We start from the raw sequence: 26,469 nt of genomic DNA, 5'->3' as shown, positions 1-26,469 counted from the left end.
AGATTCCCACATGCCGTGGAGCAACTAAGCTGGTGTACCACAACTACTGAGCCTGTGCTCTAGAGCCCACAAGCCACAACTACTGAGCCCACGTACCACACTACTGAAGCCTGTGCACCTAGAGCCCGTGCTCCACAACAAGAGAAGCCACGACAATGAGAAGCCCGCGACCACAACAAAGAGTAGCCCCCGCTTACCGCAACTAGAGAAAGCCCGTGCACAGTAATGAAGACCCAACACAGCCATAAATAAATAAATAGACAGACTGCAATGGGATTTGGCTCAAGATTGCGGAGTAGAAGGACGTGCTGTTACACCCTCTTGCGAGAGCACCAGAATCACAACTAACTGCTGAACAATCATCAACAGGAAGACACTGGAGCTCACCAAAAAAGATACCCCACATCCAAAGATAAAGGAGAAGCCACAATGAGACAGTAGGAGGGGCGCAATTGCAATAAAATCAAATCCCATAACTGCTGGGTGGGTGACTCATAACTGGAGAACACTTATACCACAGAAGTCTACCCACTGGAGTGAAGGTTCTGAGCCCCACGTCAGGCTTCCCAACCTGGGGGTCTGGCAACGGGAGGAGGAATTCCTAGAGAATCAGACTTTGAAGGCTAGCAGGATTTGATCGCAGAACTTCGACAGGACTGGGGGAAACAGAGACTCCACTCTTGGAGGGCATTCACAAAGTAGTGTGTGCATCAGGACCCAGAGGAAGGAGCAGTGACCCCATAGAAGACTGAACCAGACCTATCTGCTAGTGTTGGAGGGTTTCCTGCAGAGGTGGGGGGTGGCTGTGTCTCACCGTGAGGACAAGGACACTGGCAGCAGAACTTCTGGGAAGTACTTCTTGGCGTGAGCCCTCCCAGAGTCTGACATTAGCCCCACAGAGAGCCCAGTTTGGCTCCAGTGTTGGGTCGCCTCAGGCCAAACAACCAACAGGGAGGGAACCCAGCCCCACCCATCAGCAGACAAGCAGATTAAGTTTTACTGAGCTCTGCCCACCAGGGCAATGGTCAGCTCTACCCACCACCAGTCCCTCCCATCAGGAAACTTGCATAAGCCTCTGAGATAGCCTCAACCACCAGAGGAAAGACAGCAGAAGGAAGAACTACAATCCTGCAGCCTGTGGAACAAAAACCACATTCACAGAAAGATAGACAAGATGAAAAGGCAGAGGGCTATGTACAAGATGAAGGAACAGGATAAAACCCCAGAAAAACAACTAAATGAAGTGGAGATAGGCAACCTTCCAGGAAAAGAATTCAGACTAATGATAGTGAAGATGATCCAGGACCTCGGGAAAAGAATGGAGGCAAAGATCGAGAAGATGCAAGAAATGTTTAACAAAGATCTAGAAGAATTAAAGAACAAACAAACAGAGATGAACAATACAATAATTGAAATGAAAAATACACTAGAAGGAATCAATAGCAGAATAATTGAGGCAGAAGAACAAATAAGTGACCTGGAAGACAGAATGGTGGAATTCACTGCTATGGAACAGAATAACGAAAAAAGAATGAAAAGAAATGAAGACAGCCTAAGAGACCCCTGGGACAACATTAAATGCAACAACATTTGCATTATAGGGGTCCCAGAAGGAGAAGAGAGGGAGAAAGGACCCGAGAAAATATTTGAAGAGATTATAGTCGAAAACTTCCCTAACATGGGAAAGGAAATAGCCACCCAAGTCCAGGAAGCACAGAGAGTCCTATGCAGGATAAACCCAAGGAGAAACACGCCGAGACACATAGTAATCAAATTGGCAAAAATTAAAGACAAAGAAAAATTATTGAAAGCAATAAGGGAAAAATGACAAATAACATGCAAGGGAACTCCCATAAGGTTAACAGCTGATTTCTCAGAGGAAACTCTACAAGCCAGAAGGGAGTGGCATGACATATTAAAGTGATGAAAGGGAAGAACCTACAACCAAGATTACTCTACTCAGCAAGGAGCTCATTCAGATTCGACGGAGAAATCAAAAGCTTTACAGACAAGCAAAAGCTAAGAGAATTCAGCACCACAAAACCAGCTCTACAACAAATGCTAAAGGAACTTCTCTAAGTGGGAAACACAAGAGAAGAAAAGGACCTACAAAAACAAACCCAAAACAATTAAGAAAATGGTACTAGGAACATACATTTCGATAATTACCTTAAATGTGAATGGATTAAATGCTCCAACCAAAAGACATAGGCTTGCTGAATGGATACAAAAACAAGACCCATATATACGCTGTCTACAAGAGACCCACTTCAGACCTAGGGACACATACAGACTGAAAGTGAGGGGATGGAAAAAGATATTCCATGCAAATGGAAATCAAAAGAAAGCTGGAGTAGCAATACTCAAATCACATAAAATAGACTTTAAAATAAAGAATGTTACAAGACACAAGGAAGGACACTACATAATGATCAAAGGATCAATCCAAGAAGAAGATATAACAATTATAAATATATATGTACCCAACATCGGAGCACCTCAATACATAAGGCAACTGCTAACAGCTATAAAAGAGGAAATCGACAGTAACACAATAATAGTGGGGAACGTTAACATCTCACTTACACCAATGGACAGATCATCCAAAATGAAAATTAATAAGGAAACACAAGCTTTAAATGACACAATAGACCAGATAGATTTAATTGATATATATAGGACATTCCATCCAAAAACAGCAGATTACACTTTCTTCTCAAGTGCGCACGGAACATTCTCCAGGATAGATCACATCTTGGGTCACAAATCAAGCCACAGTAAATTTTAAAAAATTGAAATCATATCAAGAATCTTTTCTGACCATAACACTATGAGATTAGAAATCAATTACAGGGAAAAAAATGTAAAAAACACAAACACATGGAGGCTAAATGATACATTACTAAATAACCAAGAGATCACTGAAGAAATCAAAGAGGAAATAAAAAAATATCTAGAGACAAATGACAATGAAAACACAATTATCCAAAACCAATGGGATGCAGCAAAAGCAGTTCTAAGACGGAAGTTTATAGCAATACAATCCTACCTCAAGAAACAACTAACATCTCAAATAAACAAGCTAACCTTACATCTATAGGAAGTAGAGAAAGAAGAACAAACAAAACTCAAAGTTAGTAGAAGGAAAGAAATTATAAAGATCAGAGCAGAAATAAATGAAATAGAAACAAAGAAAACAATAGCAAAGATCAATAAAACTAAAGGCTGGTTCTTTGAGAAGATAAAATTGATAAACCATTAGCCAGACTCATCAAGAAAAAGAGGGAGAGGACTCAAATCAATAAAATTAGAAATGAAAAAGGAGAAGTTACAAGAGACACCGCAGAAATACAAAGCATTCTAAGAGACTACTACAAGCAACTTTATGCCAATAAAATGGACAACCTGAAAGAAATGGACAAATTCTTAGAAAGGTATAACCTTCCAAGACTGAACCAGAAAGAAATAGAAAATATGAACAGACCAATCACAAGTAATGAAATTGAAACTGTGATTAAAAATCTTCCAACAAACAAAAGTACAGGACCAGATGGCTTCACAGGTGAATTCTATCAAACATTTAGAGAAGAGCTAACACCTATCCTTCTCAAACTCTTCCAAAAAATTGCAGAGGAAGGAACACTCCCAAACTCATTCTATGAGGCCACCATCACCCTGATACCAAAACCAGACAAAGATACTACAAAAAAAGAAAATTACAGACCAATATCACTGATGAATATAGAGGCAAAAATCCTCAACAAAATACTAGCAAACAGAATCCAACAACACATTAAAAGGATCATACACCATGACCAAGTGGGATTTGTCCCAGGGATGCAAGCATTCTTCAATATACACAAATCAATCAATGTGATACACCACATTAACAGATTGAAGAATAAAAACCATATGATCGTCTCAATAGATGCAGAAAAATCTTTTGACAAAATTCAACACCCATTTATGATAAAAACTCTCCAGAAAGTGGGCATAGAGGGAACCTACCTCAACATAATAAAGGCCATATGCGACAAACCCACAGCAAACATCATTCACAATGGTGAAAAACTGAAAGCATTTCCTCTAAGATCAGGAACAAGACAAGGATGTCCACTCTCACCACTATTATTCAACATAGTTTTGGAAGTCCTAGCCACGGCAATCAGAGAAGAAAAAGAAATAAAAGGAATCCAAACTGGAAAAGAAGTAGTAAAACTGTCACTGTTTGTAGATGACATGATACTATACATAGAGAATCCTAAAGATGCCACCAGAAAAGTACTAGAACTCATCAATGAATTTCGTAAAGTTGCAAGATACAAAATTAATGCACAGAAATCTCTTGCATTCCTATACACTAATGATGAAAAATCTGAAAGAGAAATTAAGGAAACACTCCCATTTACCATTGCAGCAAAAAGAATAAAATACCCAGGAATAAACCTACCTAGGGAGACAAAAGACCTGTATGCAGAAAACTACAAGACACTGATGAAAGAAATTAAAGATGATACACACAGATGGAGAGATATACCATGTTCTTGGATTGGAAGAATCAATATTGTGAAAATGACTATACTCCCCAAAGCAATCTACAGATTCAATGCAATCCCTATCAAATTACCAATGGCATTTTTTACAGAACTAGAACAAAAAATCTTAAAATTTGTATGGAGACACAAAAGACCCCAAACAACCAAAGCAGTCTTCAGTGAAAAAAACGGAGCTGGAGGAATCAGACTCCCTGACTTCAGACTATACTACAAAGCTACAGTAATCAAGACAATGTGGTACTGGAACAAAAACAGAAATATAGATCAATGGAACTGGATAGAAAGCCCAGAGATAAATCACACACCTATGGTCAACTAATCTATGGCAAAGAGGCAAGGATATACAATGGAGACAAGACAGTCTCTGCAATAAGTGGTGCTGGGAATACTGGACAGCTCCATGTAAAAGAATGAAATTAGAACACTCCCTAACACCATACACAAAAATAAACTCAAAATGGATTAGAGACCTAAATATAAGACTGGACACTATAAAATTCTTAGAGGAAAACACAGGAAGAACACTCTTTAACATAAATCACAGCAAGATCTTTTTTGATCCACCTCCTAGAGTAATGGAAATAAAAACAAAAATAAACAAATGGGACCTAATGAAACTTAAAAGCTTTTGCACAGCAAAGGAAACTACTAACAAGACGAAAAGACAACCCTCAGAATGGGAGAAAATATTTGCAAATGAATCAACGGACAAAGGTTTAATCTCCAAAATATATAAACAGCTCATGCAGCTCAATATTAAAAAAACAAACAACCCAATGCAAAAATGGGCAGAAGACCTAAATAGACATTTCTCCAAAGAAGACATACAGATGGCCAAGAAGCACATGAAAAGCTGCTCAACGTCACTAAGTATTAGAGAAAAGTAAATCAAAACTACAATGAGGTATCACCGCACACCAGTTAGAATGGGCATCATCAGAAAATCTACAAACGACAAATGCTGGACAGGGTGTGTAGAAAAGAGAACCCTCTTGCACTGTTGGTGGGAATGTAAATTGATACAGCCACTATGGAGAACAGTATGGAGGTTCCTTAAAAAACTAAAAATAGAATTACCATATGACCCAGCAATCCCACTACTGGGCATATACCCAGAGAAAACCATAATTCAAAAAGACACATACACCCCAGTGTTCATTGCAGCACTATTTACAATAGCCAGGTCATGGACGCAACCTAAATGCCCATCAACAGATGAATGGATAAAGAAGTGTGGTACATATATACAGTGGAATATTACTCAGCCATAAAAAGGAACGAAATTGGGTCATTTGTAGAGACGTTGATGGACCTAGAGACTGTCATACAGAGTGAAGTAAGTCAGAAAAAGAAAAACAAATATTGTATGTTAATGCATATATGTGGAATCTGAAAAAATGGTACAGATGAACCAGTTTGCAGGGCAGAAATTGAGACACAGATGTAGAGAACAAACATATGGACACCAAGGGGAAAAAGTGGTGGGGGGTGTGGTGGTGTGATGAATTGGGAGATTGGGATTGACATGTATACACTGATATGTATAAAATGGATGACTAATAAGAACCTGCTGTATAAAAAAATAAATAAAATAAAATTCAAAAAAAAAGAAGACAGCAATGGTTACTGCACATCTTGAAAATGTGAACTTATTCCACTCCCAAGGCTTCTTACTGGTGTAAATTTCGACAAAACTGTGAAAAAGACTATGATAATGTCCATGCAGGGCCGAGTAGGCATAAAGTGACCCACATCTTTATTATATCAATGACTAGATTGCTATAGATTTCTTTTTAAAAACTAATTAATTATTGTGGTAAAAACATATCATAAAATTTACCACCTTAACCATTTTTAAGTGTACAGTTCAGTGTACACTTAACAGTAGTGTTGAGTATATTGACATTTTTGTGAAACAGGTCTCCTAAGTCTTTTTATCTTGCAGAATTGAAAGTCTCTACCCATTACACAATTCCCCTTTGTTCTCTCCCTCTAGCCACTGGTATATTTATTTTTTTTAATGTTTATTTTTATTTATTTATTTATTTATTTTGGCTGCACCGGCTCTTAGTTGCAGCATGCGTGCAGGATCTATTTCCCCAACCAGCGATTGAACCTGGCCCCCCTGCATTGGGAGCTCGGAGTCTTACCCATTGGACCACCAGGGAATTCCCCAGCCACTGGTGTATGTGTGTATATATATATATATATATATATATATATATATATATATATATATATATATATGAATTACTACTTTAAAGACCTCAGATAAGTAGAATCATACAGTATTTGTCCTTTTGTGACTAGCTTATCTTACTTAGCATAATGGCCTCAAGGTTCATCCATATTGTATCATGTGACAGTATTTCCTTCGTTTTTAAGGCTGCATTGTATTCTAAAGTATATTTAAAAAATAAAGTATGTATATACCATATTTTATTTATCCATTTACATGTCAATGGATATTTGGGTTGCTTCTACCTTTTGGCTATCGTGAATAGTGCTGCTATAAACATGGGTTTGCAAATATCACTTTGAGACTGTGCTTTCAATTCTTTTGGCTATATATTCAGAAGTGGGATTGCTGGATCATATGGTAGTTTGATTTTGAATTTTTTGAGCAACTGCCATACTGTTTTCCATAGCAGTTGCACAATTTTACAATCCCATCAACTATCGATTGCTTTTAGAGGCTCAACTATCATGTACATAATAAGATATTGCCTTAAGTACCATAGAGAAGTCAACAGAAACAAAAGCTAGACCATTAGCCTCTCAGATCAATCAGGAGGGTTTAAGTTGATAACTATTACAAAACACTAATTCATTATGTCTTTTTAATGGAAATATATAATTTAGAAAACTTATTTTTAGATGGTTTTAGTGTAATTAGGCTTGTGTTTTGATTTACATTTTGGCTTTTGTTTAGAAAGACATGGCCATAATACTTTTGGACTATTTGAATAGCCTTTCTTTTGTGTTAAAATTTGAATGAAATATTTCAAATCTACAGAAATAATATAACAAATATCTAAATAGTTACAACTCAGCTTGAGCAAAACCATATTTTTAGCATATTTCTTTTTTTTAAAAAATAAATTTATTTATTTATTTATTTTTTTGCTGCCTTGGGTCTTCATCGCTGGGCGCGGGCTTCCTCCAGTTGCGGTGAGCGGGGGCTACTCTTCATTGCGGTGCACGGGCTTCTCATTGTGGTGGCTTCTCTTGTCGCAGAGCATGGGATCTAGGCGCGTGGGCTTCAGTAGTTGTGGCACACGGGCTCAGTAGTTGTGGCACACTGGCTCTAGAGCGCAGGCTCAGTAGTTGTGGTGCACGGGCTTAGTTGCTCCGTGGGATGTTCCCGGACCAGGGCTCGAACACGTGTGCCTTGCATTGGCAGGCGGATTCTTAGCCACTGCACCACCAGGGAAGTCCGTAGCATATTTCTTGATATCTGTCCCCAGGAGTAGTGCAGTAGGGCAGGAAAAAAACCCCAACAAACATTTCCACTCTTGCTGACCATGACAGCAAGCACAATTGTCTGAAGTCAGAGAAAAGAGACTAGTAAATAAATGAATCCATACTTGCTCTTCCTGTAGTTTGAGAGGAATCATGGGCTCTGTAGTCTTGCAGACCTGGATTCAAGTCATGGGTTTGCTTCTTGCCAGTTGTGTGGCCTTGAGCAAGTTGCTTAACTTATCCCTGCCTCAGTTTCCTCATCTCTAAAATGGAGATAATCATAATACTTCCCAAGATTGTTGGGAGGATTAAAAGAGAAATATGAGCATTTATATATTTACTGTGTATGGTAAGTAACACATAGTAAAGCTTCAGTAAATTTTGGTAATTACTTGTTTTGTTTATTGAGCACCTACTATATGCCAGTCACTCTTCTAGTGCTGAGAATTCAGCAGTGAACAAGAGAGATATAGACCCCCATGGAGCTTACTTTCTAGTGACAGATGATAAATAAACAAGGTAATTTCAGATAGTGATAGGGACCATGGAGAAAAGATAAGGTATGCGAAGGGGATGGAAGAGCTACTTTAGACGGGAGATGGGGGTCATGGGGGGCCTGCGTGAAGCCTTCAGAACTGAAATTTAACTGAAAGTAGCAGAAGGAACAATTCATTGGAAGGTTTGGAGAAGAGTGTTCAAGAGAGCAGAAAGGGTATTTGCTTAGACCTTGAGGCAAGAAAGTTTGGTTTGTACAAGAAGCACAAAGAAGAACAGGATGGCTGTACATGAGGGTAAGGGAGGCTGGAAACGACATCAGAGAGTTAGGAAGGGCAGGCCAAGAAGGGCCTTGTAGACCATAGTAAAGAGCTTGGATTTTATTCTGAAGGGACTGTGAAGACATTGGAGGGTTTTTATTGATAGTAGGTCCAGCATTCTTTGCTCTGGGGAGGTATTTGTGTGCTTTCTTGTAGTTGTGTTTTAGAATTATGTGTATGTATATGCTTTAGGAATAACTTTTCTGGGGATACCACATTGGTTACTCACGGACTCCCCCTGGTGGAGTTGGTGGCTCAGCTTGCATGGTTTTGGATGAGCAAAAGCAAAGTAAATGAGCAATTGATCCTTTTAGTCAACAAACATTTATTGGGTGCCCTCCACATGCAAGGTTCTGTTCTGGTACTGAAATACATCTGTGAACAAAACAGACAAACATGCGTGCCCTCATGGAGCTCACATTCTGGTGGGGGGAGGAAGGGGAGGGTGGTGGGGGTGGGGGCGAGATGTTAAACCAAATTCACTAGCAAATCGTTGGACGGGAAAAATGTTATTGTAGAAAAATTAAGTGAGGGAACTGGGCTAGGAAGTGCAGGGAGGATGGTAATACTTTAATTTTTTTTTTAAACATCTTTATTGGAGTATAATTGCTTTACAATGGTGTGTTAGTTTCTGCTGTGTAACAAAGTGAATCAGCTATACTTATACATATATCCCCATATCTCCTCCCTCTTGCGTCTCCCTCCCACCCTCCCTATCCCACCCTTCTAGGTGGTCACAAAGCACTGAGCTGATCTCCCTGTGCTATGCGGCTGCTTCCCACTAGTTATCTATTTTACATTTGGTAGTGTACATATGTCCATGCCACTCTCTTACCCTGTCACATCTCACCCCACCCCCTCCCCATATCCTCCAGTCCATTCTCTAGTAGGTCTGTGTCTTTATTCCCGTCTTGCCACTAGGTTCTTCATGGCCTTTTTTTTTTTTTTTTCCTTAGATTCCGTATATATGTGTTAGCATACTGTATTTGTTTTTCTCTTTCTGACTTACTTCACTCTGTATGACAGACTCTAACTCCATCCACCTCATTACAAATACCTCCATTTCATTTCTTTTTATGGCTGAGTAATATTCCATTGTATATATGTGCCACATCTTCTTTATCCATTCTTCTGTCGATGGACATTTAGGTTGCTTCCATGTCCTGGCTATTGTAAATAGAGCTGCAATGAACATTTTGGTACATGACTCTTTTTGACCTATGGTTTTCTCAGGGTATATGCCCAGTAGTGGGATTGCTGGGTCGTATGGTAGTTCTATTTGTAGTTTTTTAAGGAACCTCCATACTGTTCTCCATAGTGGCTGTATCAATTTACATTCCCACCAACAGTGCAAGAGTGTTCCCTTTCCTCCACACCCTCTCCAGCATTTATTGTTTGTAGATTTTTTGGTGATGGCCATTCTGACCGGTGTGAGGTGATACCTCATTGTAGTTTTGATTTGCATTTCTCTAATGATTAGTGATGTTGAGCATCCTTTCATGTGTTTGTTGGCAATCTGTATAACTTCTTTGGAGAAATGTCTATTTAGATCTTCTGCCCATTTTTGGATTGGGTTGTTTGTTTTTTTGATATTGAGCTGCTTGTAAATTTTGGAGATTAATCCTTTGTCAGTTGTTTCATTTGCAAATATTTTCTCCCATTCTGAGGGTTGTCTTTTCATCTTGTTTATGTTTTCCTCTGCTGTGCAAAAGCTTTTAAGTTTCATTAGGTCCCACTTGTTTATTTTTGTTTTTATTTCCATTTCTCTAGGAGGTGGGTCAAAAAGGATCTTGCTGTGATTTATGTCATAGAGTGTTCTGCTATGTTTTCCTCTAAGAGTTTTATAGTGTCTGGCCTTACATTTAGGTCTTTAATCCATTTTGAGTTTATTTTTGTGGGTAACACTTTAATTTTAAATATAGTGTTCGGAAAGTTCTCATTGAAAGGGTGACATTTGAACCAAGATGTAAAGGAAGTGATAGGGTGAAAGATGCAGTTATCTGGAGGAAGAGCATTCTGGGCAGAGGGATCAGCAAGTACAAATACCCTGAGTCTATGTGCAGGTTAGAAGAATAGCAAAGAGGCCAATGTGCCTTGAAAAGAGGGATAATGGAAAGAGTAGGAGATGAGGTTATTTGTACTGGGGGGTGTCAAGTCTTGAGGGTCCTCTAGGCTTATGCAGGATTCTGGTTTTCACTTTGAAATAGGAATCCACTGGAGGAGGGACCTGATCTGATTAAGGTTTTAACAGGAGCCCACTGCTGTGTTAATAGACCCTGGAAGGGCAAGTGTATAAAAACAGCAAACGGCCACACATTAACTGTGGCTTATACCAACAGAGGCAGTAAATAGTCGTAATCTGGACAGATTTTAAAGGTAGATCCTGCAGAATTTACTGATGATTTAGATGTATGGTGTCAGAGAGAGGAGTCAAGGATCCCGGTAAATGATATTACTTAGTAAATTGTCATAGGAAAAGGTGATCAAAGAAGATACAGCCAAAAAATGTAGCAAAAAACGTACTTTAGAGGTGTATCAACTAATAGTGTTTATTTTTTCTGGATTTTGTGTTATTTATGAAATTTAAAAAACTTGTGATTTGTGATTTCTTTGCTAACATTGAAGATTCATTTTTAGACCTAATATTGTATTTGTAATTGTGGGTTTCCTTAAAGAGAGCCCCCGAATTGAATAAACTTCAGGCCCTCACAAAACCTTAATTCAACCCTGCTCCATTTCCATATTGGGGTAGTAATTTAACGTTAACGAAGCATTTAAAAACCTTGTTTCTGATAAAATTATTACATAAAATATTGTGCACGAAATAGAAGTTAACTGGAAGCTCAGTACAATATTAGGAATAAACTAATACCGGAATAAAACCATCACCTTGGGCTAGCCTCCCCTCCAAGTGCCTTCCAGAATTTCCTAGAGATTCTTCCTCCCACAGTTTTTCTAAATCTAACAAATACGTCCAACATTTCACTTTCGCTTTAGAGATAAAGGAATTACACGCAACTTAAAACACCTTCTTGAAACATGAGTGCTGAGTATTTTTTTTTTTTACCGGGGCTGCTTGGGCCTCAGTGGTACCTAGGCGCCGCACGAACCAACCTACCCGGCCCAAGCACCACCGAGGGGCCGGGCGGGCCGTAATCAGGGGCGGGGCTCCCGGGACGGCCGAGTGGGCGGGGTCTAGGCGCTTCCCCGCCCCTCCCCGTGAGGCCTGACACATGCGCCCAAAGTCTTCTGTTGGAACGAGGTGTGGATTGTGTGATGACCCTGGCCGCCAACTTCCGGTTTCTAGGGATGCGCATCCGGGTCACACTAACGCCGCCGTTTCCTGCAGCCGCTTGGTTCTCCTGTGTGTTTGGACCGGTCCCCATGTCCTTCTGTGGGGCCTCTGCAGCCTTTGGGTGAGTCTCCGCTGCCGACAGGGTCTGAGTGCGGCCGGTCGAGTACAGCCTGTAGAGGGACGGGTCAAGAGTTGTGTCCCGGTCCCTGTGGGTGGGGGTTCTCTTTGCCTGTCCCTTGTCCCTGCAATGCTTCCTGAGCTTATTTCATTCCTTTCCCCCAACGCCGGCCTCGCCTCTTTCTCCTCAGCTGAGCCTGTTTTGTCGCCGCTCACATCTCGCCTTGCTATTTTTCCTCCACCTCATCCGCCTTTTAAAAGCCCTGGTTTCTTGCCTTTTCGCCTCAGCGCTTCCCTAAGCCACTGCCCCTTGGTTTTGCCCCTACTCTCACTTTAGCATCTCTCTTCCCCGACCGTTGATCCTGGAATCTTGCTGTGTTTTCACCCAGTAGGACGGCCCACCTCCTCGTTGTGCTCACCGTGCTCCACTGCGAAACTGAGCCTGTCTCTCTCTGGGGTCCTAGGTCCTGGTTCTCCAACTTTCTTCATCCTTGACCCCTACCCCTCCCGGGACGAGTAGGTGACATTTGTGCTTCGCCTGGGTTCTCCCTCCTTTTCTTTGCTAGAGGAGGCCTTTGCCCAAGCCCGGATCTGGGCAGATTTACCCGGCCTGGGGGAAGTTTTCCTTAAGGCGCTGGGTTAGACTGAACTCTGGTAGCTTCCATGGTTAGGGAACAACAAAGGCGTTCCCAGTTCTTCGCTGGTGCACAGTTTTGGGGGCTTTCGCTAGAGCAGGCTAACAGGTGGCAGGCACTCGGAATTGCTGGCAGATTGGGCTTGTGTCATCTTGTTAATCGACAGGTCATGGGGACGTTCTGTCATTTTCTTGTTCTCTATCCCATGAGAATGGATATGCACAGCTGAGGCAAACATGCGGATGTTCTGGGATGATCAGCTCTGTTTTCTGCATGGGCTTTACTTATAGGACAGTTGCTATGACGGAGGACAGAGTTTCTTGGGAGATTATTAGCCCCAGATTTTTAAGCTTATTGCCAAAAATTTTAGTGTACTGTTACTGAAAAAATTTCTGCTAAAGAGTTCATTATCGTGGTTTCGAAGTACATTTTCTTTAGTTGAACTCAGTGTGCATGTGTATCTTTATCTTTGCCTCTTATACATTGTTTCTTCATTGTTACTGTATTGACAAGTTTTCTGTTTTTCTTCTTGTTTCTTCATAGACCAGACATTACATTACTTTATTACTTAGCATATTCTTCTCTTTTTTTCTTTACTGTTTTCACCGTCTTAAAACCATCTTTTTCTCATTTTGAGACTTAAGTTTCTCATAAATTTCTTAAATGTCTCTGTAGGCTTTTAGTCATCTCTAAAATGAAGGGATTAGTTTTAATAACGGTTAGTGTCCTGCTTTCCAAAATTTGTTATCTGAGGTATATTCTGAGACACAGAGTTGGATAATTTTTATTTTTGTCTTTCCAATATTTATGGTGTATGTCTAGCATTTGATTACAAATGTTTTTGTGTGATCAGTTTCTGTTCTCATGTAAATTGTGCTCTAAAATTTAGTACTTCAGTGAACAGAATAAATACAGCTTTTAGCATCTGCTTTTCTTTTGACTAATAAGTTATAGAAAAGTCTCCCTCATTATATGAGACATATACATATGCAAGCATAGCATAGACCTTGGCGTATTCCAAAATTGGGCTGATCCCTTCAGCTATTTTTAGCAAAGGACTTTGGAGCTTGACCGTATTAGTCCTAGAAGCCACAGAGAAGGACCCTTCTGGTTGGCTTTCAGGACTTATTTCACTGCTGAGGAAGCCCTTTTGAAAGCTCCTTACTAGTACTTCCTCCCCAGCACCTACCTTGGAAACTCTAGCTTCTGTTCATCCTGGCCTCATCATTTCCCAATCTTTAAAAACTAACCCCAATGAATATGGGCTGACACTCTATGTTTTCTTACCTCCAGGCTGGTGGACTCTTTTTTTTTTTTGTACATACATATACCTATATTTGGATTGATGCAAGGCCCTCTTTCAACCTTTTTCATTTCTGAACTTCTTACTTCTTCAGCATGTCTGTTTAAATCTAGATTGATTTCTATAGTTCACAGCTGGAGGGAACCATAAGAATTCAAACTTATCCCTTTATTTTACAAAATACGGAAATCAGGGTTTAAATTGGTGGTGTTTTCCCCAAGGTCATTTTTCGCAAATAAGTCCTGTTCATGTGTTTAGAGAAATGGGTTTTAGTTCTTTCAAAGCTGTAGGCTGGAGAGCACAATATTGTATTTAGTGGTGCATGTCAATAAATTTATGTCATAGGAATAAACGTTTTAGGTTAAGAAATCTATGATGCAGAATTTAAAATTCAAGGCTGAAGTCATTTTGCCTTCAAAGAGGGACTCCAGAAAGAAACTGTTGTACAGAAGTAGAAGTTGAAAAGTCTTAAGGAGTCTCTTTCTCTCTCTTTTCTTCTGAAATCTCTTTGGCCTATTATGATACAAATTCTGCATAAAAGCTCTTACATGAAACGAACATCCTGTGGTCTCATTGGAGCAGTTGTATTCATGGTCCTGTTCTTTGTACAGAACAGTGATAGACTTTCTAATTACTGAAAAGCCTACACCTCTTGCTTAGCTGCCAAAGGAAAAAAATATCACTAGAAACAACATAATGTATGTGTTTTTAAAGCTCAGGAGAGGAATGACTGTCGGTTTTCTATAAAAATTTCTGCTTTAGTTTGGCAAAGTCTTAGTTTGTAACCCTGATGGCTCAATTTAAAATACATTTATGCATATTAGTTTTATGCCTGCAGGGTTTTTTTGTTTGATTTTGTTTGATTATTTTTGATTGTTATTTTTTGTCATTTTACTTGGTACTGTACTTTGTTTTACATGTTTTAATTTTTATCCTTGAACCCTAGGATATGTTTTAAGGAAAATGCAGTTTTAAAAATTTAAAATTTTTAGTGTCCTGGTCATTTGTACCTTGCGGTATGATGGTTTCTGTGATCTGCCTAAGCCACTCCATGACTTCATTCTCTTTGTTTTGTTTACAGACAAAAGGCTCATAGAACTTCTTTTTTGGTAGTTGTCTAAAAGATTTTTGTGTTCTGCATATAATAGCAGGATATTTTAACTTCTATGTGATTTAAATGGAGGAAGAATAGTTCAGAATTGTTCAACATAGAATATAGTTCAACACAGAAATAGTTCCAAATGTATTTAAGGATATTAAGAATAGGTTTTTTTTTTTCCCATACATTATTTAATTGGTTTATACCAAGGGGCCGAATTGTAATATTTATAGTAAAGTGGAAAAATATGTGGACTTTCTGTCTGCGGATTAACTTAAAAATACAGGTGCATGTTCTTGTACAGAATATATGGCTTAAGCAAAAACTGCCTTATTGATATGTTTTATTGGCAGAGAACACAGCAAACAGCAGCGACATGATCATCTTGATATTTTTATTTGATCCCATTAACCTAAGTCCTAGGGTATCTAATTATTAAATGTAGAAATAATTAGGGTATTTTCTCTTACTTATAGTATATTAAAAAGGATATTTGAAATATGGGCTTCATAAAATTTATCTTTGCTGTTTTCCCCTTTTAAATATGTAGTAGTATTTTAAACCAGAAGAGGAACTGTAGATAGTGCTGACTTATTGTAAGTTAATTAACAGATTAGCCCAAGGCGGTCAGTGCTTAATATCTTAAAGATCTTGCTACAGATTGTGTTGGATGCACTTTAACTTATTAGCTTGGTTAATATTTGTACTAGTTAGATTTGTTTTTATTCCCTAGGAAATAAAAACAAATAGTTTTATAGTAGTTAGGAGATAGTAATAATCTTTGTAATACATTCCTTTCAGCAAATTTTTTATGGATACCTACTACGTACAGTTATATTACATATATAGACAGTTCATATGAACTAGGTGACATTATACAAGGCTGACATTTACACTTAGATTCTGAATTTGACTTTATTTGTATATATCTGAATTAAACTGTAAGACTAAACATAACCTGCATCACCAGGGTGTAGGGAAAAAGAAGACTTAACATATTAGAATGAAAATAAGCTTTAATCCTAAGAAGGTGTCAATTCTTATCAGTACAACGGCATATGATTTTTTTAACTAGATTTTATGATTTTCTATTTTCAAAACACTCAGTGATTTCTTTTCATTATTTGAATTTAAGGTTCTTGCATTAATCTGTATCACAGCTTAATTAATATAAATAAAGTCATGTTCTTTATACATAAAATTAAGTAATTTTCATTTGGGAAACTTTTTCACAACTGAACTGTAAAAATCTGTAGTGGTAAAGCAGTAATTTTTTTTAAAAAGCACATTTTGTGTAGCACTTACTCTGTGCCAGGAATTACCAAGTGGCTTACATATAGTATTAACGCTTTAATCCTTAAAACACTATGAAGTAAGTACTATATTTATCTCCATTTACAAATGAGAAAACCAAGGCACAGAAGTTACACAATTTGCCCAAAGTAACACAGCTAGTTGGCAGGAGAGGTGGATTTGAACTTAGTTTTTCTAGCTCCAGAGTTCGTGACCTTTTTGTACAAAGTTCTACTAGTTTAATGATTTCTTCCTTCATAGGTTAAAACAGTTAAAAAATCCAATTTCTCTGAAACACAGAAGAATGCTGCATTTGGTTGGGAACTTTAGAGAGGGGTTTTACCTGGTCCTTTTATAAATGCTGGCTTAAGGCAAATTGCAAACCCTTTACTAGCTAGGTTTCTTAGATGGCAAAAACCACATATTAAGAAAGCAAGTAATATCCATATCCTTCCCTCTTAAAAAAAGTATCATATGGAAGTTAATTACTTTTGAGTTATTTGGAGAAAAGGCAGTTTGTTTAATAAAATGCATTCTATGTTACTAAAATGTTTACCCCTTGACATTAATTTTTTCCCTTTCTCTGATTTGCAGAATATTAAATAAATTTATGTAATAGTCTTGAACTCTGAAATCTTACTGTCCCCAATATGAATTTAACAACTTTGAAATATAAAACAGAAGACTAAAGCTGAAATTTCTGACTTACCTCTAGTCTCATTTCGAGATTTGGAAATTTGTACAAAATTAAGTGCATCCATTTCTTTAGGACTACCATGTTTAGAGTAATATATTTAAATTAGTCTTTTTATTTTTACTTTAGAAAAGAGGAGGTGTGCTTTCATAAAACAATTCCTTTTTAAATAAAAATGCAAATAATCATTTAGAATATTGTTAGTCATATTACTATTACTCTTTTGTGCTTTTATTATTTCCAGATTTAAAAATTTTGTTGCATCTCTAAGGGAAGGAGATGATTTTATATCAGTTGAGGTGCAGCTTAATGGAAGAGCCTGGGACTTACATGTGATGAGAAGTTATTTTTCTGAGTATTTTTGAATACAGTTGAGAATCATGGAATCTGGTTAACAAAAAACTACCGTTGTTTCTGGTCAGAAGTGACAGTTGGTTAGGGATACTACTTATTTTCATTCTTATATGCTATTAACCCCCCTTTATTAATTCAGACATGTTAATTAAGTGCACTGTTGTTTTTTTTTTTTTAATTAATTAATTAATTAATTAATTTTTGGCTGTGTTGGGTCTTCGTTTCTGTGTAAGGGCTTTCTCTAGTTGTGGCAAGCAGGGGCCACTCTTCATCGCGGTGCACGGACTTCTCACTATCGCGGCCTCTCTTGTTGCGGAGCACAGGCTCCAGACGCGCAGGCTCAGTAGTTGTGGCTCACGGGCCTAGTTACTCCGCGGCACGTGGGATCTTCCCAGACCAGGGCTTGAACCCGTGTCCCCTGCATTAGCAGGCAGATTCCCAACCACTGCGCCACCAGGGAAGCCCAGTGCACTGGTTTTTAATAGTAGCTTTTGTCTTGATTTTTTTTTTTCTCTTTGTCAGAAAAGTATTGTTATTGAGGTGAGAAGTGTAAGCTTTGCTATGATGATTTACTTACTGGTATTTAGAATGTTCTTTACTTTGATTTAGACATTTGATTTTTATTTCAAAAGCAACTCTCTTTTATATGTGGGTTTGATAATCATTTTATTTTCTAAAATTTCAATAGTTTCCTTTCACCTGAAATTTAATAATGTAGCAATTACTGAATTTAGGAAAATTGGTAGTTTGTTGCTATCAGCACTGTTACTATGGGAATAAATTAGAATGATTAGCTCTTAGGTGGAATTGAACTTATTCTTTAGTTTCCATAGTAGTTGAAAAAGATTTAGGTCAGATTCACCTGTTGTTCCTCCTTTTTTCAAAATAAGAGGGCATTTTAATTTAGCACAACGATGTTAATTTTTTCCTACTAGATTGATTATATTAATATGATAATCTCACTCTCTTTACTGACAGCATAATCCAAAGTGCGTGTGTATGATTTTTTCTTGAAATATTTCAGAATTTAGAGAACATTTTAGGATACAAAATAGTACATACATATCTTATTAAAAAACATACTCTAGTAATCAGTGTGTTATTACTTCACTGAGTTTTTCAAATCTGTTTTTCCTTTTCATCAATTCTTAACTTTGCTATAGGTTAGGAAGCAGTGATTAGATAACATTAAAAAATAAATGTTCTTGAGAGTGAGTACTAGAGCTTTTGCTTATGCACCATCTGTCATATTGGTGTGGTATTTAATAGCTAGATGAACTGAAAATCTTTGCTTTATCTCATTTCTGTTTATCTCCTGTTAGTAATATTTATTTAGTGTTGGTACCTCTCATTCGGTGAAATTGTTGTTTATTTGGAATAACTATGGTAAACTATTGATTCTTACCCAGATGGTTCCTTTTTCCTTTTTTGTTCATTTTCAGAGGCTTGCCTTTAAAAAACTGTAATTTAGAGAATCACTAAAACTTTGAGTGTTCTTTCATACGTAGCTTGAAGTGGATATTTTCCTCCTTTTTGACTGGTCAGTTTTTTTATTTTTTAGTTTTTTAAAATATTTATTTTGGCTGCACGGGGTCTTAGTTGCAGTGTGCGGGATCTTTAGTTGTGGCATGCGGAATCTAGCTCCCTGACCAGGGGTCAAACCCGGCCCCCCTGCATTGGGAGCACGGAGTCTTAACCGCTGGACCACCAGGGAAGTCCCGGGTCAGTTTCTTAAAATCTTTGGGTAAAATGGCATTCAAACTTTTTTGATCACAACCCACTATAAGATGCATTTTTCATTGTTATCCAGTACTTATACACATATATGTACATATTAATATTTAAAATTGAAACAGATGTTTCATGAAACAATATTTATTTTTACTATTGGTGATGCATTGTAATGTTTTCTGTTCTATTTTGTTTAATTGCATTTCATTCAGAACAAACTGTTGGTATCCACTAAATGGATATGATAACCCACTAATGTGTTGAACCTGCAGTCTGAAAAATTCTAGTGACTGCTAGATTTTTTCCAATATTGTTTTTTGGGAATTGGAGATGTGTGGGTTTGTTAGTTTTTTTTTCACTGAAAGGTATCTTGATTTTCTTAATCTTTTAACCTAAATAATTGTGCAGAACAGTTGAGAGAGGGAGACCCTGTTGCCCCAATTCTTGTTACTGTCACCTCTGTCCTTTACTCTGTGTCTAGGCACATCATTTAAAAAACTGCAGTGATACAGAATCGTGAGGTTGACAACGCTTGGTCATGTGTAGAGCTTTTATCATTAGAATCCTTTTCTAGTTTCCATCTAACAGTCAAAGTTTAGTTTGATTAAGTTCCTTTCACAAACCTTGCTTCTGCTCTTGGCAACTAGTCAAAAGGTTACAAAGCTGCTTTATTCTGCTTTTTTCTGGCCCCATTCCAGTCTTTGTAAACCAAGAAAAGAGAGCCAAGGAGTGAAGCAGTTTGCTCCTGTGTATATAGTCAGGTGAAAGTAACACAGTTGAAGAGTCATTAGGATTTGTTACAGTGGACTGTATTTATTTATTATCCTGATTCATTTCTTGTAATCATAAAGGGGGAAAGATGGTAGAGATATCAACAGTTCCTAGCATATCACAGCTATTAGAGTGAGGCAGGGTCAGCAGGCATACACTACTGTTTTTACCACTACCTCCTTTTAACACGTAATGAGCACTTACTATGTGCCAGGCACTATTTAAAGCATTTCTCTTGTATTAACTCATATTTATTTGGGAGGCCTGGGAGAAGAACGAGAATGAGGAAGAATAAAGAAGAAAACTGGCTTTCTTAGTATCTTCTCATTACCTGACTTGTGAGTTCTGGCTATTGGTGACTGTAGCATGAAACAGCATACATTTTTTTAAAAATAAATAAATAAATAAATTTATTTATTTTTGGCTGCATTGGGTCTTCGTTGCTGTGCACAGGCTTTCTCTAGTTGTGGTGCGCGGGGGCTACTCTTCGTCGCGGTGCGTGGACTTTTTGTTGCGGTGGCTTCTCTTGTTGCGGAGCACGGGCTCTAGGCACGCAGGCTCAGTAGTTGTGGCTCGCAGGCTCTAGAGCACAGGCTCAGTAGTTGTGGCGCACGGGCTTAGTTGCTCCACAGCATGTGGGATCTTCCCAGACCAGGGCTCGAACCGGTGTCCCCTGCATTGGCAGGTGGATTGTTAACTACTGTGTCACCAGGGAAGTCCCAGCATACATTTTTAACTTGGTCAGCTTTTTAAAATCATTAGTCCTGTCTGTGATGTTCTGTACTGAGGCACGAAGCTATGGTTTAAAACCTCAGGCTTTGAAGTTAGGCTGCCTGGGCTTGAATTCCAGGTTGGTGAGTTATTAGGTATATGACCTTGGTTGAGTTACTCTCTACGCTTCAGTTTTCTCATCTGTAAAATGGTGATAATAGTAAATAGTACATATCTTATAGACTTATTGAGAGGATTAAAAGAGTTAATATACGTAAAGTACTTAGAACAGTGCCTGACCCATAAAAAACATTACATAAATGTTAGCTATTAATAACTCACAACTCACAGTTGGATCTCCTGAAAGTATTTGTGACCATGATGAGTTCATATTTGCTAAGTAACAGGACATGATTGATATTCAATGTTTTATTGCCCAGGAGCTTGAAAACAGCTTTCCTTGAGGACTTGGAAGGAAGTTCTTGTGCAGAGTGTTGGAATCAAAGCCAGGGACAAAGAGTATCAGCTACAGGCCCAACTTGTTTAATCTCTCACAGGAATCTCTTGTTATTTGGACCTTACCTTTTTTGTTGTTGTTGGGTTTTGTTTTGCTTTTTTTTAAAGTTTTTTTTTTTGATGTGGATCATTTTTAAAGTCTTTACTGAATTTCTTACAGTATTGCATCTGTTTTGTTTTTTTGGCCTTTGGCCGTGAGGCATGTGGGATCTTAGCTCCCCCACCAGGGATTGAACCTGCACCCCCTGCATTGGAAGGTGAAGTCTTAACCACTGGACCTCCAAGGAAGTCCCTGGACCTTACCTTTAATAATTTTAATATTTTGCCCTTTGAAAAACTAAGAGGAACTAGTTAATGAATTGACTTTCACTCAAGACCACATTTCTGTCCTGAGTCTGTTTAGCTTATGTCTAAGATATTTCTTTATTTTATTTTTCTTTAACAGTTATATCATCCTAACTATGTGCCAGACACTATTCTAAGAGCTTTATAGATATTAACTCATTTAAACCTATGACAAGCTTATGAGAAAAACACTAATTATTATTTTTCCCATTTTACAGATGAAGTAAATGAGGCTCAGAAAAGTTAAATAACTTGTCTAAGCTCCCACACCACTCATCAGTGCCAGAACTGGGATTTGAACCTAAGAGTCAGACTCCAGAGTTCATGCTTCAAGCTTGCCAAGCCTGCCTCTTACAGAGATGAATTATGTTGAAAAGGGTAAAATAGCAAGTGTTAAAACTTACTTCACTGTTCTTTACTCTGTGTACTGAATGACAACACTGAAATTATGTGTGATGGTGTTTTGGCTGATGGATTTTTGAAGGAATAAATAAATTCGAAGTAAAATATTAATAAAAGATCTGTACCTAGATTTTATAGTTCTGACAGCTAAAGACATGCATTTGAAAAGACTCAGTTCTGGTAATATAGCGTGTAGTAAGTTTTGTTCAAATACTGGAGAGTGGATTGATAGATACATGTGATGGATAGATATATAGAATGCTATATAGAATTTTGACTTTAGAAAATGGTTAGTATAGACACATTTATAGAACATTCATGTTGGAGTATACCATGTGTCAGGCCACAGCGCCTATAGAAAAAAATGTGATTCTCTTAGAAATGTTAACTTTAGATTAAAGGAGGGTGGAGATAAAGTTTTGGAGGCTGAGAGTTCTTTGGAGTCTGGATCTCCATGCATTAGAGAAACTCTTATGCTTTGTGACTGACACGTTACTAAAAACTGAAGAGAGGTCCAAAGAGGGTTGGAAGGAATGTAGTAGAACTGTTGGATTATTATTAAGGTCATTTTGACACTCTAATTCAGATGAACTCATTCCTTCTCAATACTTTATACTGTGGTTTTGGAATTTTTCCTGTGGAACGCTATCTCCCAATTTTATTGGAAGCTTGTGGGGAAAAGTTTGTGTTAAATTTTTTTAAAAATTTATTTTATTATTTATTTTTGGCTGCGTTGGGTCTTCGTTGCTGTGCGTGGGCTTTCTCTAGTTGCAGCGAGTGGGGGCTACTCTTCGTTGCGGCGCGTGGGCTTCTCATTGCGGTGGCTTCTCTTGTTGTGGACCACGGGCTCTAGGCACGCGGGCTTCAGTAGTTGTGGCTTGCGGGCTCTAGAGCGCAGGCTCAGTAGTTGTGGCACACAGGCTTAGTTGCTCCACGGCATGTGGGATCTTCCCGGACCAGGGCTCGAACCCATGTCCCCTGCATTGGCAGGCAGATTCTTAACCACTGCGCCACCAGGGAAGCCCTGTGTTAATTTTTATTAAGGATAATTTTACAGACAGCTTCAAAGGATGATTTTCCAAGAAGTAAGGTTAGAAATTGTAAAAACAGTTCTTTTCGGAGAATCTATTCCTGATAAAATTTTCTCTCCTGTTAAGAATTTGGTACAGCCTAAATGTGTTTTTTAAAAAATTCTTTCCCAGTAAGTTCTGATAGTATTCTGTTTAGTGTAAAGTTACTATAAATATTCCTACAGCTGACAGTACCATGATGTGTTAGTCATGCCTCCCAAATAAAGTAGCCAGAAGAATTCACCAACTTTACCACAGTCAGTTGGCTGGGCTGTTTATTTATGGACGGAGTTAACCAACATGGTGATGGCTTTTGTCGGTCCACAGGAAGTTCAGCAGAGAAGGTGTGGTTGTTTGCTGTTTTTTTGGCCACAGAAATGTGATTTGTGCTGATGCCTGAATTGCGAGAGCTAAAAGGCTCTCTTAGGGTTACTTTAAAGGGAGCCTTAAAAGAGGTCAGTTGCATGCAGGTCTGCTGGATATTTGTGTCTACTTAGCAGGACTCTTGAGTACAGAGGACTCTGAGTGAATGTGTTAGTAGATAAGTTAGGTAAGTTTTTTTAAAGGTAGTACTTGAGAAAGATTGCCATCAGCTGATAGACTTCAGTGAATTTCTGAAAGATAGGAAACAGTGAGATTGGATTGATAGAGAAACTAGGAGAAGAAATCACATCGGAAAGTATATGTAGAAGTTTCAGAAATATACCAGACTGCAAGTAAATGAATATGGAGAATGGAAGAGTGCCTGGAGCATTCATCAGTTTCCTGCCCCTTGCTCTATTTTGAGCTTCTGGTGTTTGTCCCCTGGATAAAGCCCAGAGAAATGCTTTCCGAACATATGGAACAATCTGCCTGGGGAGGGCTTTCCTTATAGTCTCTTCTCCCCGTGGCATTTAGTATATATAAATCAAATCATGTCATTCTCTTGCTTGAAGCACCCATTACCTCCCCAGACTGCTTATCATGTGTTACAAGGCTGTGTGTGACTTGGCCCTTGCCTGCTTCTCAGGACTCATTTCCTACCACTTATTCACTTATTAACATCAGCCTTTTTGCTGTTTCTCAAACATATCAGGATGTTTTCCTTTTAGTTTCTTTACACTTGTTTCCTTCTGAAGGCCCTCTTTTACATCTTTGTACAGTTTTCTACTTTTGATTATTCACATCTTTGCTGAAATATTGTTACCACCTCAGAGAAATTATCACCAAATCTGAAATAGCTCCCCTGTAGTCATGCTCTACTCCTTCGTTTTATTTATTTATTTATTTATTATATTTTTGGTAACAGCTTTATTGAGATATAATTCACATACCTATTTAAAGTATATAATTCATTGGTTTTGACTACATTCACAGAGTTGTGAAACCATCACCACAACCAATTTTATTTATTTTTTGAATTTTATTTTATTTTTTTATACAGCAGGTTCTTATTAGTTATCTATTTTATACATATTAGTGTATATTTGTCAATCCCAATCTCCCAGTTCATCCCACCACCACCACGCCACCACTTTCCCCCGTTGGTGTCCATGTGTTTGTTCTCTACATCTCTGTCTCTATTTCTGCCCTGCAAACTGGTTCATCTGTACCATTTTTCTAGGTTCCACATATATGCGTTAATATACGATATTTGTTTTTTCTTTCTGACCTAATTGACTCTGTATGACAGTCTGTAGATCCATCCACATCTCTACAAATGACCGAATTTCGTTCCTTTTTATGGTTGAGTAATATTCCATTGTATATATGTACCACATCTTCTTTATCCATTTGTCTGTTGATGGGCATTTAGGTTGCTTCCATGACCTAGCTATTGTAAATAGTGCTGCAGTGAACATTGGGGTGTATGTGTCTTTTTGAATTATGGTTTTCTCTGGGTATATGCCCAGTAGTAGGATTGCTGGGTCATATGGTAATTCTATTTTTAGTTTTTTAAGGAACCTCCATACTGTTCTCCATAGTGGCTGTATCAATTTACATTCCCACCAAGAGTGCAAGAGGGTTCCCTTTTCTCCACACCCTCTCCAGCATTTGTTGTTTGTAGAGTTGCGCATTCTAACTGGTGTGAGGTGATACCTCACTGTAGTTTTGATTTGCATTTCTCTAATAATTAGTGATGTTAAGCAGCTTTTCATGTGCTTCTTGGCCATCTGTATGTCTTCTTTGGAGAAATGTCTGTTTAGGTCTTCTGCCCATTTTTGGATTGGGTGGTTTTTTTTTTTATACTGAGCTGCATGAGCTGCTTGTAAATTTTGGAGATTAATCTTTTGTCAGTTCCTTAACTTGCAAATATTTTCTCCCATTCTGAGGGCTGTCTTTTCGTCTTGTTGATGGTTTCCTTTGCTGTGCAAAAGCTTTGAAGTTTCATTAAGTCCCATTTGTTTATTTTTGTTTTTATTTCTATTCCTCTAGGAGGTGGGTCCAGAAGGATCTTCCTGTGATTTATGTCATAGTGTTCTGCCTATGTTTTCCTCTAAGAGTTTTATAGTGTCCGGTGTTACATTTAGGTCTTAATCCATTTTGAGTTTATTTTTGTGTATGGTGTTAGGGAGTGTTCTAATTTCATTCTTTTACATGGAGCTGTCCAGTATTCCCAGCACCACTTACTGAAGAGACTGTCTTTTCTCCATTGTATATCTTTGACTCCTTTGTCATAGATTAGTTGACCATAGGTGCATGAGTTTATCTCTGGACTATCTATCCTGTTCCATTTATCTGTATTTCTGTTTTTGTGCCAGTACCACATTGTCTTGATTACTGTAGCTTTGTAGTATAGTCTGAAGTCAGGGAGTCTGATTCCTCCAGCTCCGTTTTTTTCGCTCAAGACTGCTTTGGCTGTTCGGGGTCTTTTGTGTCTCCATACAAATTTTAAGATTTTTTGTTCTAGTTCTGTAAAAAATGCCATTGGTAATTTGTTAGGGATTGCATTGAATCTGTAGATTGCTTTGGGTAGTATAGTCATTTTCACAATATTGATTCTTCCAATCCAAGAACATGGTATATTTCTCCATCTGTGTGTATCATCTTTAATTTCTTTCATCAGTGTCTTGTAGTTTTCTGCATACAGGTCTTTTGTCTCCCTAGGTAGGTTTATTCCTAGGTATTTTATTCTTTTTGCTGCAGTGGTAAATGGGAGTGTTTCCTTAATTTCTCTTTCAGATTTTTCATCATTAATGTATAGGAATGCAAGAGATTTCTGTGCATTAATTTTGTATCCTGCAACTTTACCAAATTCATTGATTACCTCTAGTAGTTTTCTGGTGGCATCTTTAGGATTCTCTATGCATAGTATCATGT

At 38.1% G+C, this 26,469-nt stretch overlaps 1 protein-coding gene across 6 annotated transcripts in view; it reads left to right on the top strand.

Moving 5' to 3' along the window:
• The window catches only part of EYA3 (EYA transcriptional coactivator and phosphatase 3), a 122,722-nt gene that overhangs the window by 9,038 nt on the left and 87,215 nt on the right, over positions 1-26,469 (top strand). For 2 of the 6 annotated variants that reach the window (XM_036827408.1, XM_036827342.1), the window contains exon 1: positions 12,149-12,249. The exons of 1 other annotated variant lie outside the window; for it this stretch is intronic. The gene's annotated coding sequence lies outside the window, so the exon portion shown is untranslated. Of the gene's footprint in view, positions 1-12,138; positions 12,250-21,915; positions 22,076-26,469 lie in introns of those variants that run through there. 3 more of the 6 variants (XM_036827361.1, XM_036827417.1, XM_036827351.1) reach the window with 3 other exon arrangements.

The sequence above is a fragment of the Balaenoptera musculus genome, chromosome 1, assembly GCF_009873245.2.
Source record: "Balaenoptera musculus isolate JJ_BM4_2016_0621 chromosome 1, mBalMus1.pri.v3, whole genome shotgun sequence".
NCBI lineage: Eukaryota > Metazoa > Chordata > Mammalia > Artiodactyla > Balaenopteridae > Balaenoptera > Balaenoptera musculus.
Note: the sequence above shows the minus strand (reverse complement) of the source record. Positions and strands in the feature narration are given on the sequence as shown.